This window comes from Sorex araneus, chromosome 2 (assembly GCF_027595985.1).
Source record: "Sorex araneus isolate mSorAra2 chromosome 2, mSorAra2.pri, whole genome shotgun sequence".
Lineage (NCBI taxonomy): Eukaryota > Metazoa > Chordata > Mammalia > Eulipotyphla > Soricidae > Sorex > Sorex araneus.
Window position 1 is genome coordinate 30608829 of NC_073303.1, and position 19491 is coordinate 30628319.

Below are 19491 nucleotides of genomic sequence, written 5' to 3' on the forward strand. Positions count from 1 at the left end.
AAAACACTCAGATAACTTAAAGTTTTAAAGAAATTCCAAGACACTCACTACTTTGTGGCTCACTCACAAACCATATATATGCACAGAAGCACCACTAGTATGCAAAAAAAATAAAAGATCACTCAGCTTACTATGTCTCACACACAGATTCTTGAATCACTCTTTTAATTTTGGGGTGAGGCAATGCATAGGAAAGCAAAATGCAGGGCTCTAACTTGGGACCTTGCACATTCAAGCACATACTCCAGTTCTCTCTAGATCCAGGAAATAAAAGGTCTTCATCTTCTATTTCTGGTGTTGATTAATCTCCCTTTTTGCTTTAAGTATACCTTGCCATACCTCTCAAAAGAAAACTATAGCAACAATTAGTAGCAACAAGGTCAGAACCTATCAGAGTAAGTACCAGGTATCTCAGAGTTAGGAGGTTTGTAACTCCATATTACGATACAGTTTAATTTTCTCACCTTTTATGTTGAACTGTAGTTTAAATTATTTTTATTGTAATAGTTTAGGATGTTATAATGGTGTTGTAGTTTACATTAGTGACAAACAAAATTACTATATTCTACCATCACCACCACGAACCTCCACTCAAAGTCCTTATGTCACCTTCCAGTGTGATCATCTTCCCCAGTTTTTATTAATAAGTTTTGTAATCCAAGACAAATGGTTTGTGTTTGGTAGAGACCTGTTCCTTTGTGTTATGGCTTTATATTTCCAAAATTGGTGAAATAACTCAGTATTTGTTCTCGTTTGATTATATTTTGATTAAGTTCCATCCATGTTTCTGTGAACTGTATTATTCCATCATTTCTTACAGCTCCATTGTATTCATTGTGTATGTAGAGCACAGTTTCTTTATCCATACAGCTCTTGTTGGATATTTGGGCTGTTTCCATATCCTGCCTCATGTAGTAATCATAAATGTATAAAAGCATGCATATATCTTTTAGCGTTGCAAGAATATTTGTTCAGTCAGAGGCTCTGAGACAAGGAAAGGGAAAGACATTTATGTAATGGAGCGCCCAGTTTCTCCAGACCTGTGACAAAGGTAGAGAGCCCCGAAATCTCCTTTTATTGTTCACAGTACCTCTAAAGGGTGCAATACAATGACATCATCTAAAGAAGTTACAGAAAGAACACTGAGGCAGCAAAACATGTATTGTTCCCTTGCATCTGCAGGCCAGTAGATTTTGGCCTCTGGAAAAAGATACAAAACCAAAACTGAAACCTTTCTTGGGGTACACAAGCACTTGGATTTGCTTCCCAAAGACAAGGCTGGGCCAGAGGAATCTACATTGTCAAAGATCAGGCCTGGCTAGCACCTGAGATCTGCATGTCAAAGACAAGCCAGGCTTCTGTGAGAAAAGGAAAACTGCCCTTTTCAATATACTAAAATTATTTTCTGAAGGCAGTTTGAAGGGGGAAAATGCTCAGCTTCATTCAAACCAGTCAGGACACATGAGAAATCTTGCCCATTTTCATGGGTCCCTATGTTCCCCTACATGGGATCGCCCTGATAGCTCAATCCAGCCCCAGCCCCAACATTTTAGAATTAAAGTTCTGGTGGGTTTTGTTTTGTTTTGTTTGTGGGGTGAGAGGTGGGAGAGGCAGTAGATGCCAAGAAATGGAACAGATGGGTCATATGTGAGTTCTACTCCTACATTTTAAAGAAATATCAATACTGGATTGTACAAAACTGAGCCAAACAATAGTCCCACCAACAGAGACTGAGGGTTCAGTTTTGTACAATACAGTGAATCATTATCTAAGCAAGGCACCAAGACAAAGGCAGCTGCAAGTCTCCCTGTTGACCTTCAACCAGTCACATAGTTCCTGGGCTGTGTGCAGTCTGACACAGCCTTGCTTGCAAGGCTTTGTTCTGGGAACTTTCCTCAGACTTCAGTCTTGTGTTCCACACCCCAGCACAGTTAATCTGGAACTGTTTCATGTCTTTGGCTTTGGGGAGGTGGTAAGTCCTTCACACGTCTACATATTCTTCATTTAGAGTTCTTGTGTTTACTGTTATTCTGCCTGGTTTATCTGTCCAATATTAAGAGTAGAATATAAAAGTCTCCCATTACTATTTTGTTGAGGTTGCTATATCTTCTCTCTGGCAGATCGCTAAATAAACTTTGCTACCCCTTTATTCAGTGCATGTATGTGAATAACAGTTAATTATTCTTGATATATTTATCTACTATCATACATATAAAGATTTTTTTCTTTTTGGGTCACACCTGGCATTGCACAGGGGTTATTCCTGGCTATATTCCTGGTTATATCAGGAATTACTCCTAGCGGTGCTCAGGGGACCATATGGGATGCTGGGATTCGAATCTGGATTGGCCATGTGCAAGGCAGGCCCCAAGATAGGGGGTCTGCCTTGCACACGGCTGACCCAGGTTTGATTCCTCCGTCCCTCTTGGAGAGCCCGGCAAGCTACCAAGAGAGTATCCCGCCCACTCGGCAGAGCCTGGCAAGCTACCCGTGGTGTATTCGATATGCCAAAAACAGTAACAACAAGTCTCACAACAGAGAGGTTACTGGTGCCTGCTGGAGCAAATCAATGAGCAACAGGATGACAGTGACAGTGACAGTGACATATGTATAATGTCTGTTTCTGTCTTATTATTTTCTTAAACTTGAATACCTTACTGGTATTGTGATTTTGGAAGATCCTGATGCATTTAAGTAAATTTTGTCTGATACAAGCTTAACTCACCCTGCATTTTTGTGTGCCATTAGCCTGTATGATTGTTTTCCACTCTAAGCCTATGCTTATTATGCCTCTTATAAGCAACAGAAGGTTGAATTTTGTTCCCTGATCTATTTCATTTTTCCATCAGCTCTCTCTAACTTTATTAATTCTCTGTTCAAATGTCATTTTTCAGATCATTAAGCATCAATGGGATTGTTGTTCTAAAGTCTTCTTTAGGTATATTAGAAAGGTCTAATGTAGTTGAGGAATCTTCCTGAATTTTTGCCAGCTCCTATTTGTATGTTTCTCTCATATTTTTGCTTCATTGTTCCTAGTGCTCAATTTTCTGAATTATGGGACACTGGCCTAATCTATTCCAGGGCATGTCCCACCATTCTGTGTAATTCAAATTACCTTCTAGTGGAACTTGTTTCAACAGTAGCTTCAGCACAGCTAAGCTAGTCTGGATACATATACAGTGTCAGGCCATACTCCTAAGTAGCTCTCCATGGAACTGTGCCTGGGGTGGGGAAACACTGGCTAGGCTTGCCTTGACAACTTGGGAACTGAGGAGGTTGTGCTGTTAGGCTTTTCTGAACGTGGGTCTGCCCAAGGTGGGGCAAGTGACTCTTGGGTTCTGGCTCTCCTCAACTGATTTAGGTGTCAGTCAGCATTGACTCAGCAGTTGTTACCAGTCTTCACTCTTCCTTACTGCTATGATCCATCTGTCCCATTTTCTTAAAATGAAGTCTAAGAAAATGGGAATTTTTAATCTTAATTTTTAATTTTTCAATTTTATTTTCATCAATTTCTTCACAATAATTGATTACATTCAATATTTCAACACCAATCCCACAACCATTATACCTTCCCACCACCATTATTTCAAATTTTCCCACCACCATCCAAGCCTGCCCCACAGGAAGATACTAAATAATTTATTTTGTATTGCTTGTTATGAATAGTATGAGCTGTCGTGCTGCTGTGAAAGCACCTGTGCACTCCTGGAATTCTAAAATTTGAATAATTGGGGTCCAGAGGAATCTGTGCCGCATGCTTCTCTCTTCCAAGGTTCATTTTTGAGTCTCTGGATCATGGCTCTTAATGAGCTTAAATGACGCCAGAGGTGGTTCATTGATGTGACTGCCAGGAAACCAGAGAAGCAGGAAGATGGGAGGTGGTGGTCCATTCCTGACTCCCTGAAACCTGGAATTTTCAGTCACAGTTCCTGCATACCTGTGTTTTTCAGCGCATTCATTCTGATGCATGGGGAGCTCAGAAAGTACCTACAAAGATTGGCCGTGACCATGGCAGCAATTTGGTTCTTGAGGTTTTCAACTGCTGGGGTTCATGTGGAGCAGGCCAAGGGACACACCTGCTGTTAGGGCACGGTTCTGGATCTCCGACCACCAACAAGGACCACACAGGAATGCAATCAGCAAGCGGGTAGTTTATTAAGCTGGCTAGCCAGGGTTTTGCACAGGCAAACAGTGACACGCAGGTTCCATGTGCGAGGCAAGGCCCCGACCCAGGGTGCAGGGGTTACTTATATAGGCCCATGTCAGCTGTTACAGCAAAAGCCCGCACATTCCCTAGCCAATAAATTCATAATTCGACATGCCTCTCCCTCCAATCCCATTAGGCTCATCTGCTTGTCCAGCCTATAGATTTACAGGTCACAATTGCATAAGCGCCTGCACAGGTCCAAGGGCTGAGCCCGGGCCCTGATGGCTATCTGTTATACCCTTATAGGGTCATAGCTCAGGAGCCTGATCATTTCTCTTGGAGCAAGCAGATAGCAGAGGCCTGAGTGGAAAATATACAGTTTTCACTGTCTTTGGCCCAGCCCAGGGCAGTCCTGCCCTAACACTGCCCCCCTCTGAGGCACCGAAAATGGAACTTCTTTTTTTAAAAAAAGTTAGTGAAATCTCTTTAAGAATTTAATTTGGACTATTGATGAAACTAATGAATTTTGAGTAACTAATCTTCTATTTACCCCAAAAGAATTTTTCTTTGAGAAATTTCAAAGGTAAAAGTTAAAATTTTCATCTAATAAATAAAATAAAGCAGATAAAATTATCAAGGCATAATCTCATTATGTTTTTTTTTCTTTCCTTTAGAACATTTATGTTCAACAGAAAGTGGTAAATAAATTAGATATTGAATTACTAACAAATTAATACAGAAATATTCTTACTGAAAATTAAGAATCTTTTATTTTTCCTCAATCATATAGATGCTTCCTACATTGACCAAGGTAAGACAGATACTTTGAAATTATAACAAAATTAAAGTAAAATTTAATAAAAAATAATTTTTATTTAAAAATTTTATTATAACAATCAGGGTTAAAATATACCCAGGTCAAATGACAAGAAAACAAAGTAGCATGTAAAGCCTTGTAGAGAATATACAGAAGTGCTCATAAATGTTCAATTTATCCCTAAGTGCAATGTAATTTCTCTGCTATCTCCCTCCTTTGTTAATTTATGTTAAAAGAACTCATATACGTACTTAAGAGAAATTAAGCATCCCTACTTTCTTAAATTACTAACCACTGCACTTTTTTTCTTTTTTCTTTTTGTTTTGTTTTGTTTTGGAGCCACGCCCGATGATTCTCAGAGGCCAGTCCCAGCTCTATGCTCAGAAATCACACCTGAAGGTGCGTGCTTGCAGAGTTATATGGGATCCTGGGGATTAAACCCAGGTTGCCAGCATGCAAGGCAAAAACCCTACCCACTGTATGATTGTTCCAGTCCCACTTTGCCTTTCTTAAAATATGCTTTTCTTATTTCTTAAGAAATGAAAGAAGTTTATTTCAATTAGAGCTCAATGAGAAAAAATTAATTGAGGAATAAATCATGAATTCACCACACTACTGTGCATCCTATACATTGCAATCCCAAAGACAGAAAGAACTGTTCTCTTCTCTACAGTTTCAGTTGTCAATTGCATCTCCAGGTTAGGGAGTGGGTCCAGTGAACCTCAGAAACAGCTTAATATATATTAAAAAAAAAAAGCTACGTTAACATCAAGAAGTTACCTGAATGTGAGAATTTAAAGGTGCACTGATAAGCAAACTGAAATTATATACAGTACCAATGGAATAAAATTATTATTTTTATATTCTGCATTTGGGGGCCACACCCGGCAGTGGTCAGGCCTTCCACCTTGCTCTGCACTCAAGGTTCACTCTTGGTTGGGCTCCAGGGACCCTATGGGGTGACAACAATTGAAATTAGGTTGGTGCATACCAGACAAGTGACCGACCTACTATACCATTGCTCTGGCCACAGTGAAAAAGAATTAATATGTAATCTGAACCTATTGTGCTGGTAGTCACTCTGGTAGGCACTGTCATTTTATTTTATTTAGTATGTGTCAGCAGCCTTCCTAATTACACAAAGATCAACTGCTCTCAAACTCCCTTGATGACCAAGTCTTCTACTAGCCTGGAGCTTCTTTGGAAAGAATTAGAGAATATTCCTTTCTCCAAATAGATTCAATCTCACACAAGGGACACTATTAGGTATCTTGGTATCCCTTTGTGTAGTAAACAACTTACAACCATAATACAATGGTCCTAATAGTGAGAGAAGTCTCACTCTTAACACAGTCCAAAATCAAGTCATTAGGACAGGCACAGATACCTGTATATACTCAATTACCCAAATCATCTAACTTGTAATCGTCTTTCACTCCTCTCTTTCACTCACTTTCCTCATGTAGTTCTTCTACAAAATTTCCTTCCTTCTATTTTGAAATTAGATTCTATATCAGAGTAACTTTTATTGGAATGACTGTCACAGCCCAAGCGTCAATGTCTCTTACCTAAATTATTTCAACCTTCCTCCCGATTGACTTCCTCATTTCAATTCTTACCTCCAATAGCCTATTCTCCTCATCAATCAAGGTGTTCCTTAGTAAATAGTCCCTAAAAATAAATTTAATAGACAATGCTATCCCTTATTTACAGAAGACATCAGTGATGAAAAAGTTAATGACTCACAGGCCTTTCAAATAATTACAGCCCCAGATATGAATTTAAAATAGTTTGATTTAATATTTCATGTAGTTTATTTCAACACAATTTAGTAATACCTTAATCATTAATTCCCTGTTTATGGATTTATACTGTACAGTGTACACCACAGGGCTGGCCCCAAGGTCAATATTTTATAACAAGTACAGAACATAGAAGTCTCCATAACAAATTTAAAATATAAATTTGAAAAGTATTCACCATTTCTTAGTACTTTTTTATCTTTAAATAACCACAGAACCATGAGAAATTGGTAACAGTATAAAATAATAAAAAAATGTGTTTGATGTAAGAAATTATATGGAGTTAAAATTTTTAGAAAAAGAAAAGCAAAATATTCAATTTTTGATATATAGTTATACTTTAATAAAATGTTAAATTATACTTGAATAAAATATTAAATATCGGGCCAGAGAGAGAATATAGGGGCAAAGTTTTGTCTTGCATGTGACTGACCCCTGTTTAATCCTTGACACTGCATATAATCTCCTGAGTGTTGCAAGGAGTGACACCTGAGCAGAGCCAGGAATAAGCCCTAGGTCTAATCAGGTGTTCACACCAAAACAAATAAATCACTTGTATCACTTCAATTTGTTCAAGGCGCCAGTAACATCTCCTTTTGTCCCTGTTGAGTGCTAGTGTAGCCCAATGGTATCTGCTCACTCCAGGAACACGAAGAGCCTCAACCACTTGTTCAGGGTTTTGATGAAGAAGTCTGACCATCTCGTAGGTGGGTGGCCATGCAGTCTTTTGACGTCCCGAGGAATCCAGTCAGTAACAGCACTAGTCCAGCAGTCATCTCTAAATCACATTATGGGTCTGGCCCATCTGATTTTCGACCTTGGCAAACGAGACAGCATCCCTGATTCTTGATCATCGACGGAGGTCAGAACTCCGGATTTCTTCTCTCACTGAGTGAAACGTAATATTTCAAGGAGAGCTCTTTCAATTCCTCTTTGGGATACCTGAACAGCGTTCTTGTCCTGTTTTCATAGTGCCCAGGTCTCTGAGGCGTATGTTAGTGCAGGATGATATAAAACTACAAAAATAAAAACTCTAAACTATTTTTTCTTTTTTTTTGTTTGTGCTTTAGAGAGACTTGAAAAACATCACAGTAAGTATTCTCTTTTTTCTCATAGAAAACAAATAAAATAGGGGTTGGAACCATAGCACAGCAGGTAGGGCATTTGCCTTGCATGCGGCCGACCCTGGTTCGATTCCCAGCATTCTATATGGTCCCCCAGCACTGCCAGGATTAATTCCTGAGTGCTTGAGCCAGGAGTAATCCCTGTGCATCACCGGGTGTGTCCCCAAAAAAGCAAGAAAAGAAAAGAAAAAGAAAACAAATAAATAGATAAATTAAATATCAATTTTATGATAGATGAATAAAATATCAATTGCCAGTTAAATCCCCTACAGTGCATTATTCTTTTTTTTACATATTTATTAAAGTAATAGTGATAGTTTTGGGTAATTTGTTTTGATTTTGTTCATATAGTTTAATATTGCCTGCTTCTGTGACATCACTAAGTTTTAAGCCATAGGTTTCATACCCAGTCATAATAAATGTATGATTCTGTATTAATTATAATTTAACACATGTTCATACCTATAAGCTATATATATTACCATTATCTCTCTTGATTTCAATTTTTATAACTGCAATGTCTTCTGTTTCAGCGTTTTTGTACACAGTTTATTATTTCTTCTTATTGTGTCTTTGTGTATGTGTGTGTGTGTGAAATAAGATCATTTTATTGAGCCTTATATAGAAAGATGTGAGGAGAAATAGAGAAGTATGTGTTCAAGAGAGAACACAGGCTTTTCCAGAGTGGAAATAAGCAAGCAAAGAAGCAGAGACAAATAATAGAGATACATGTTCAAGGAAGAAAATGGGTTTGAAGAGCAAGCCTCACTGTATCTTTTTATCTTAGCTAATCTGCGAATTTATACCATGACATTTGAATCATAAATTAGATCCTGAGATTTTTGCTTCTAGTTTTTTGCCTGCCTGGATATTTATGTTGTTACTAGGTCATCTCCTGTAATGATATAAAACCTACAAAAATAGAAACCCTAAACTATTTTTTCTTTTTTTGTTTGTGCTTTAGAGAGACTTGAAAAACATCACAGTAAGTATTCTTTTCTTTCTCATACAAAAGCACTTTTCTTCAGAATATTACCCTGGATTTTAGAGCTTTGAAGAAAGAGAAATCTTATTCTTTAATGAATATTAACTAAAAATAAAGTCTTCTAGCACAGAGTTCAGATGTCCTGTCAACAATGAACAAATTGGGATGAAAAGAAAAACTAGAGGGGGCTGGAGCGATAGCACAGCAGGTAGGGCGTTTGTCTTGCACACGGCTGACCTAGGTTCCATCCTCTGCACCCCATATAGTCCCAGGCATCGCCAGGAGTAATTTCTGAGTGCAGAGGCAGGAGTAACCCCTGAGCATCACTGGGTGTGACCCAAAAAGCAAAAAAAAAGAGAAAAGAAAAACTAAAGAAAAAAAGATGAGTGAAAGTAAAGCTAAGCAATAGAGATAAAAAGTGCTTGACATAAGACTAAGGAGATAACAAGAGATTAGGCATTTGCCTTGCATGTGGCCTACCCTGGTTCAAATCTTCAACAACATATACGGTCTTCCACTTACCTCTAGGGGTCACTCCTGAGCACAGAGCCAGAAGTAGTCCCTGAGTACAGCCAAGTGCAACCTCCTCCCTCCAATAATTGGAGGTGGAGAAATAATCAAAATGGAAAGGAGAAAAGAAAAACTGTGAAGAATGAAAAAGTTACAAATTTTAATAAAAATTGTAATAATCTACTAAAAGATGAAACAGCTTGTAGGTATCAAAAGATATGTCAAATGGTAAAATATGCTAGAGTGCACTTCAGCTCCTAAGAAATCACAAAAATTGATGCTGACATGCAAAAATAAGAATTCATTCTTTTTTTTCTTATTGAACACTAATTTACAAATGTTTATTTCTTAACATCTATTTTAAGAAAAGCACAGTGGTTGGTAATTTCAGAAATTAGGTATGTTTAAATTTATCTTAAATACTCAAATTCATTTTGGTTGATATTAGTTAACAAAGGAGGTAGATAATAGAGAAATTGGATAGCACTGGATCCATGATGATTTTGCTTTATTTTTCTCTGTGTATTTTAGTGCCAACAGGCAGCAATTTTGGTAAGTCCTTTGTGAGTTTCTTTAATTCTAATGTCATGTGGCTTGAAAGTCCTGTAACTTCTTTTTTATTTATTTATTTATTTTTCCTATATAATTTTTAACATAGTTAAAATTTTAAAACTCATAACTTATATTTGATGTTGGCAGTTTGCCATACTTCTCATAAAATAGTACAGGCATCCCTCTTACCTAAACCCTAGAATTATTCCACTGCCCTTCTTTCAAAAGACTTATAAATTCACCATAAAGATTTAGGCATAGGTTGTATATTTATATCATCTCTAAGACAAAAAAAAAAAAACAGGTCTTTCTAAGCTTTAGGATCACCTGAGCAGCCATGAGTGAGCTCACAGACAAACCATTTATTCAATCCACTATTTCTTTCCCTATCCTGGTTCCCAACAAATGAGTTATTGTTTAGGTTGACAGAGGTATTAAAATTAATAAGAAAATCAAAATGTCAATGGGTACATTAAGAGCAGAGATGGGATATTCCACATAGCCAATCAACAAGCACCCCTAAACTATAAAGTAGTGACTATTTCTTTCTCCTTTCGCCTATTTGCTTCTACCTCTTAAAGACAATAACCTGTTTTGTTCTATCCTTTCCTGTGTGTACTTTTGCTTCTGATCCATACATTTTTTCCTCCCCAATTATGTATTTAAGAATTAAACTGTTTTTTCCCAGGGGATTATCTCAACCTTAGGGTTTTTGTCGGGAGTACAATTTCCCACAAGGTTAGGTGGAGTTGTTTGTCAACAAGAAACAATAAAATGTAATAATAGGAAGATGGCAAAATTTAAGAAACTAAACTTAATGCATTGAGTATTATCTTATAAGTCATTGAAGAAGACAAATCCATATTTACCTTCTTACTACCTTTCATGTAAATACAATATGTAGCAAATGCGTGATCTAAAGTTGTTCAAAATATATTTCATTCAGACTTGCTCTCATTAAACTTTTTTATTGTTTGTATTTTAGCAAGCACGCCAGGAATAATAAGTAAGTTTTTTTATATGTGTACTTTAATTCTTATGACTTTGCTTTACTACACTCTAAAAATATGTAAGAGATTTCTCTTCCACATTGCTTTTGTTTCTTCTTGCACAAACTGACAATTACTTTCTTCTTTATTTCATTTCCAATTCTTACCTTAATGATGGGTATACCTCTGTAAAAGAAAGTACATTAAACTTTCTCAAAATATTAAAATTTAATAGCAAAGAAAAATAGCTAAGATTTACAACATCATAAAGAAAAAGTAGAATTTTGGGTATTGATTTTATAGGCTGCGACTTTATTATATAATTTTATTGTTTCTAGGAGTTTCCTAGTAGAGACTTTAGGGTTCTCTCATGTCATCTGCAAATAGTGAGAGTTTTATTTCTTCCTTTCCTATTTGGATGACCTTAATGTCTTTTTCTTTCTTAATAACTATGGCAAGTACTTTCAGCACTATGTTAAGTAGTAGTGGTGAAAGTGGACATCCTTGTCTTGTTGCTGATCTTAGAGGGAAGACTCTCAGTTTTTTTCCCATTGAGGATAATGCTTGCCATAGGCTTTTGGTAGATGGCTTTGACTATATTGAGAAAAGTTTCTTCAATTTCCATTTTGGTGAAGAGTTTTTATCATAAACTGGAAACACAATCATGGAAGTCTGTAAGTCTTTAAATGTATCTCACGATGATTCATTAAAATAAAAAAGGTAGAAATATCACTTGCTATAAATCTAAGTAACACAATATAACAGTGAGTCACAGATAGAAAACTGAGTCCCAAAGCTGTCTCTAATAGTTGTATATATAGTGAATATACTGTGCTATGGACCCACACCGTAGGGACTATGGCAAATCATACCTTTGCTGTATGATAATACCTCCTGGAGCCTCTTAGAGGCATATTTATACAAGAAATGATTTAAATTATCAAAAACCAAACTTTAGGAATAAGCAGGCATATGATGTGTGTATTTATGTGTGTATGTGTATGTAGAAGGAAAAAGAAAACTGTTATTGCTAATTATATGAATCTAGTACCTTAAATCCTTTAATCCACTAATCATGCCTATGAATGCCTTCTAGCAACCAGTTCCTCTTATTCTAAAATATTGAAAGGTCAGTTACTCTGTTAAGGGAATCTAAGGTCACCCATAGGAGAAAAAATATCCAGTTCTTTCTTCAGAAGTTAAGGGTACAGTTTCAAACTAAACAAGTACAAATTAACCCAGTTGTAATAAAAGCAATGGCTTATATACTAATATATAAACAAAACAACCTGTTTGAAAAGGAATCCTGAGTAGTGCCAGCCTACATTTCCAAATGTCAGATCTCAGTAGTTGATGGGCAATGAAGTAAAGCTCTTTTTGTTCCTCCAACAAAATGGAAATTTTGCCCTTGGTGTCTAATTATGTCTTTACAGAAATAATTTCAATAAAAAATATTATTTTATTGTTATGCCAAAGAGCCATTCTAAGATTTCTTGCCTTTTTATCCCGTATTTTAACTGGATCTATTGGACCCATAAGTGAGTTTTTCTCTTTTTTATAACTTTGATCCTCTCCTTACCTCCTTGCCCTATTTGTATAGAACTATTCCCGTTTCTACACCTCTCAAATTTCCCACTCGTGATTCTTGATCGCATTTGAATATCCTGATAGTTCTTTATGCCTAAAGTAGAAGAAAAATAATACCCTTAACTGCCTGAATTTAAGACAATGGAAAGCCAAGTAATTCATATTTAAAATAGTGCTGGGGCTAGAGTGATAGCAGCAAAGCAGGTAGGGCATTTGCCTTGCACGAGGCTGACCCAGGTTCGATTCCCAATATCCCATATGGTCCACTGAGCACTGCCAGGGGTAATTCCTGGGTGCAGAGCTAGAAGTAACCCCTGTACATCCCCCGGTGTAACCCAAAAAGCAAAAACAAACAAACAAAAAAAATACAATAGTGACCAGAAAAAAATTATTTGAGTTACAATGAAATATATAATATTTTGGCATACTATTTGTATGATTTCCCTAAAGTGTCTTGAAAGAGCTACAAAGAATAAATAAAAAAATAAAAAAGATAAAAAGAAGAGGATGACTGAAAAATTAAGATAAAGGTACTGACAGCCTAAATATCCTTGAGAGGTACTTTCAGTAAGCTGAGGAGGAGACAGGGAAAGGAGTGGGGAAGGAAGGTTGGGAGATGAAAACCTTCATCACAAGAATTAAATGATCTCTTTTGCCACAGATTTCATCTTTAAGATAAACATTAAGGGGTCCAGAATTAAGGGGTACAGTGGATAGTGCATTTGCCTTCACCTGGCCAACCCGGGGTTTTATCAGCAGTATCCAATATGATCGCCTAAGCCCACCAGGAGTGGTCCCTAAGTGCAGAGCCAGGAGTAAATCCTAAACACAATCATGTGTGGCCCAAAAACAAAATAAGAACAAATTAAGAGCATAAATATTGAATAATTCAATCTGATTGGAGAGTGATGGAGTTTCCAACTCGAAATTTCTGCAGACTAGCTGTAGTACATCTTCTGCTTAAGTTGCTTCATAATTGCTTTTAAAATAATACTGGTAGGTGCCAGAGAGATAGTGCAATTGGTGCTTAGTTTGTATGCAGATGACTCTGTTTCAACTCTGGCACTACATATGGTCCCTTGAGCCCACCAGGAGTGGGTGTTCAGAGTCACAAGTAAGCCCTGAACACAACCAGATGTGACTCAAAATCAAAAAGAGAGCAAAATAGTAAAATAACAGAATAAACTTATATTAGTAGCATTTAAAACTGTTAGTATCAAACTACACTGGTTTTTCTTTTTGTATTTCAGTGCAATTTACAGCATCAAACAGTAAGTAGAGAATCTGTTTCTCAACTCGGGTTTCTTTCATTTCTGACCTACAAGGTCTCCGTAATTATTTCCCCTTTATTTGAATTGTATCTGAGCTCCTCTAGCATTTTGATTACAATTTCCAAAGAAGTTCTGCATAGACTGAAAACTATGCGTTAGCATAAGAAAATAGAAGAGGACCATCTTAATGGGTGTCATTAACAAGAAGGGAGAGTTCACTTTTCAAATAAATAAGCCCCTAACAAAAAGAAAGGGAAAAAAGCAGCACTACAAATTTGTATTGATTCGTTTAACCCTCTAAAGAGTGTTAACCATCACTAAGAATATTCTTGTAGGCTCCCTTTATTGTGGAATATAGAACCTGCTTAAGAATTAATGTGCAAGCAACTTTTGAACTTTCATTTATGACATTCCCTGAACGAAATGTTGTAGAATGAGTATTTCCTTTAGTGGTAAAGCATACTGATCTCTCTCTCTCTCTCTCTCTCTCTCTCTCTCTCTCTCTCTCTCTCTCTCTCTCTCTCTCTCTCTCTCTCTCTCTCTCTCTCTCCCCACTTCCCCATGCCCCCAACCCCAAGCAGAAGCAATGGGACCCATCAGTAAGTTTGTTTTCTGATTCTTAATTATAAAGTATTTTAATTTCTTACAATACCTTAGGGATTCTTTCCTTGATACATTTTGGGATTTCAGGAATTTTAATTTTGATATTTTCTTGATTCTTTGGTTTTAATTCAGAATTTTAATAAATCATATTAACTTGGGCTGGAGCAACAGCACAGTGGTAGGGCGTTTGCCTCTCACTCGGCCGACCCGTGTTCGATTCCTCTGCCCCTCAGAGAGCCCGGCAATCTACCGGAGTATCGCACCCACAGGGCAGAGCCTGGCAAGCTACCCGTGGCATATCAGATATGCCAAAAACAGTAACAAATAAGTATCACAATGAGAGACTCTACTGGTGCCTGCTCTAACAAATCTATGAGCAACGGGATGACAGTGACATATTCATTATACTGTGAATGTATTGGATCCCACTGCTACACATTAACTGTCTAATGGAGAACACATCCTTATAGAACATTTCCAATAGCTTGCCAACATTGTAAATGTACTTTTAAAAAACAATAAGATGGAAATAAGTAAAATAATAGAAGACATGAAGAAAATAAAGCTCAAATGGAGGACTTTCATTTACTATACAGGAATTTAAATGGACCAAAGGAATGATCTGTACTTGGTATCTTTGCTACTAATCTTCTCAGTGTATCCATTAGATGAGGCAACTCTTCTATGTAAGGAATTCTTTTAATATCCCATAAATAAATTTCATATTTCAATTCTCAAAACTGACCTAAAGTTTAGTAATCTAGATTCTTAATAGAAAATGAGTCCCAGAAACTAAAAGCACATACTGAATTCTGTTACTTCTTTTCTGTTATTTTTTTTTCAGAGCTCTCTCAAAAAACTATTGGTAAGTAGTCTGCATCTCATTTATATCTTTTAATCCTTCACAATGCTTAGAATTACGGTTTATTTTCATTTAAATGATTCATGCCCACAAATTCCAGGATCAAGTATTTCTGCTTCCTCATTATCCCAAGAAATCCTAGTAATGAATTGACCAAGGTTCTGCTATAAGAGAAGATATTAACAGGAAGGGGAAGTAGAAATAAATAACAACTCTTAGCAATAGTTCTTTTGGGGTTACCACTTAATTATAGAATCTTGCACTTAAAATTAGTCTTTAATAAAAACATATAGAGGGGCTGGATCAATAGGGCACTTGCCTTGCACTCGGCCAACCAGGTTCAATTTCCAGCATTCTACATTGCCCCCTGAGCACTGCCAGGAGTAATTCCTGAGTGCAGAGCCAGGAGTAACCCCTAAATATCATTAGGTGTGACCCAAAAAGCAAAAAAAATAAAAATAAATAAAAACGTATAGAGCAGAACAACCCCGATAATTTTTATTTATTAAATTGCTTTACTTCATTTTTAAATTGCTCTGAAAAGTTCTACCTAGGATTAAGTTCTATTTTCACAAACTTTTGGCAATTTTCCACACTATATTTTCCCATTGGAAGATAAATAATTAGTATGTTCAATGATATAGTTTCCCATAATCTCACATTTATAAACTAAGATAAAAAGTTAAACTTCACACACCAGATTATAGTATTCCTAACAAAATCTTAAAATATTTTAAATTATTGGAGACCAGAAATAATAGAGTGATTATGCATCTGCTTTGCATGTGCCAGCCCTGGTTTGATCTCTAGCATCACATGGTCAACAAGCACCACTTGGTGCACCCTTACAGGACTCATACACCATCAGAAGCCTGGGTGGCCCCTGGTACCATTGGACCTAAATGATAAGGTAGCATCTTATAGCCCTAATATTGAACTATTCATCCTTGTAGCTGGAAATCATTAGGAATGCCATGTAGACCCTTAAGCACAGTTTGAGAGGTCCACCAAAAACAATGTCTTAAATTATAAAACCAAGGAAATATGATATTAGCCCCACTATATTCAGCTGACAGGGTGAATCTGAATCACATTTTTCACAGACTTCCCTAATATTTTATTCTCTCCCATACACATCTTACTATTGTATCTACACATTCCAATGGTGATGGATGTTTAAGGTTGATAAAGAGAAGAAAAGTGAGGGTACAAGGAGAGACAAATTAAAAGTAGAGGGGCTGGAATGATAGCACAGTGGGTAGGGCATTTGCCTTGATGCAGTTGACCCGGGTTCAATTCCCAGCATCCCATATGGTCCCCTGAGCACCGCAAGGGGTAATTTCTGAGTGCAGAACCATGCGTGACTCCTGTGTATCGCCGGGTGTGATCCAAAAAGCAAAAAAAAAAAAAAATAAGTAGATAAGGGGGAAGAAAATAAAGGAAAACTACAGGAGAAAAGTAAAATTTGAAATGATCATGTGGCCTCTTACTTCGTGGTTTAGGTACGCCAAGAAAACAGAGATGCTAGGAGTTCTCCAGAATCAAAAGCACTCTTTATAGACACAGACAAAGCAAATATTAAATTAATTTTAAAAACACATAATTTTTTTTTGCTTTTTTGAGTCACATCTGACGATACACAGGGGTTACTCATGGCTCTGCACTCAGGAATTACTCCTGGCAGTGCTCAGGGGGACCATATGGGATGCTGGGAATCGAACCCAGGTCGCCACGTGCATGGCAAACACGCTACCCATTGTACTATCACTCCAGCCCCTAAATGTTTTTCTTATTAGCGTATACTCCACAGTATTCAAAACCAAGTTTTTAAAAGAGAAAAAAACAAATTCAAAGATAAAGTTTGGGGGCTTTTGTGTAAGAAGTGGAATATTTCCTATTCGTAACTATTATGAAATGACTGGCTATGGAGAAAAGGAATACTTCAATATCCCCTGAAAGGGTGGTCTTTGAGAGACAATTAACCATGCATACCCACAAAATTATGATAGACCTTCTACACCAGTCTTTGCTATATGCCCTAAGGCAGGAAGCACAGTTAGTCAGCAGAGCTGCAACAGTCCCTCTTCAAAGGGAGTAACTCTCACAGGTCCTATACAGACATCAAGAGTCTCTCGGGAACTGTTATTCCCAAAGGGCTCACATTTGGTTGAATGATGGAATTTGCACGGATTTAGAAGGCGCCAGAGCCAAAATTACTCGTTAGAACTCTGTACATATGACTTACAAAGAAGGGATCCCATAGTATAAGTGCATGACTCCTACTCAAGCAAACCCAAAGACTTCTTATAATTCTCCCAGTTCAGATACAGTTTACCAATCAAGGATCAATCTTTTTTATTATTAATTATTTTTTTAAAAATTTTTATTGAATCACAGTGATAAACACACTTACAAAGTTGTTCATGATTGGATTTCAGTCATAAAATGTTCCAACATCCATCCCTTCACCAGAGTACTCTTCCCACCACCAGTGGTCTCCGTCCTCCTCCTGCTCCTCCTCCTCCTCTCTTTCTCCTCCTCCTCCTCTCTTTCTTCCCTCCTCTTCCCTCTTCTCTCTCTCTCTTCCTCCACCCTCCTTCAGGCCTTATGGTTTGCAATATAGATAATGAAAGGTATCAGGTATATCCCTTTACCTACTTTCAACACTCATTTATTGTTCAAAATGATCATTTGCAACTATTATTGTCATGCTGATCCCCTCTCTATCATAACTGCCCTTCACACCACACATACTCTTGTGACAGACTTCGGACTATAGACCAGCCCTCTTAACCCCTGTTTACCCTGGCCTTGGATATTAGTTTCATAATATATATGTACATATATATACATATATTAAGAATAATTCTTTTTCTTTACTGATTTTTTATAATTTATTTTTTAATTAGTGAGTCACCATGAGGGTACAGTTACAAATTTATACATTTTCGTGTTTGTGTTTCCGTCATACAATGTTCGAGAACCCATCCCTCCACCAGTGTCCGTTCAGTATCCCTCCCACCCTCCAATCCCGTCCCCCACCCCACCCCGCCTCTGTGGCAGGGTATTTCATTTTGTTCTCTCTCTCCTTTTGGGTGTTGTGGTTTGCGATAGGGGTATTGAGTGGCAATCATGTTCAGTCTCTAGTCTACTTTCAGCACGTATCTCCCTTCCCGTGTGGGATCTCCAACCACATTTTACTTGGTGTTCCCTTCTCTATCTGGGCTGCCTTTCCCCCAGCATGTGAGACCAGCTTCCAAGCCATGGAGCCAAATGCCTGGTATTATATACTACTATTCGTGGGTGTTAGTCTCCTATTCTGTTATTTTATATTCCATGTATGAGTGCAATCTTTCAATATCCCTTTCTTTCTGACTCATTTCACTTAGCATGATACTTTCCATATTGATCCCCTTATATGCAAAGTTCATGACTTCATCTTTTCTAACAGCTGCATAGAATTCCCATTGTATAGATATATCAAAGTTTCTTTAGCCAGTCATCTGTTTTCAGGCACTCGGGTTATTTCCAGATTCTTGCTATTTAAGCAGAGCTGCGATGAACATATAAGTGCAGATGTCATTTCGACTATACTTTTTTGCTTCTCTGTGATATATTCCCAGAAGTGGTATTGCTGGATCAAATGGAAGCTCAACTTCTAATTTTTTGAGAAGCATCTATATTGTTTTCCAAAGGGGCTGAACCAGTCGGCATTCCCACCAGCAGTGCAGAAGGGTCCCTTTCTCCCCACATCCTCTCCAACAGCGGTTGCTTTTGTTCTTTTGGATACGTGCCATTCTCTATGGTGTGAGGTGGTATCTCATAGTTGTTTGGATCTGCAATCTCCCTCATGATTAGTGATGCAAAGCATTTTTTCATGTGCCTTTTGGCCGTTCATATCTCTTCCTTGGAAAAGTTTCTGTTCATTTCTTTGCCCCATTTTCTGATGGGGTTGGATATTTTCTTCTTGTAGAGTTCAACCAGTGCTTTATATATCCTTGATATTAACCCCTTATCAGATGGATATTGGGTGAATATTCTTTCCCATTCTGTAGATTGTCTTTGTTTTCTGGTCACTGTATCTTTCACAGTGCAGAAGCTTCTTAGTTCAATGTAGTCCCATTTGTTTATCTCTGTTTCCTCTTGGTTGGTCAGTTGCACGTCATCTTTGAAGATACCTTTAGCTTCAATATCGTGAAGGGTTTTGCCGACCTTGTCTTTGATGTTCCTTATGGATTGTAG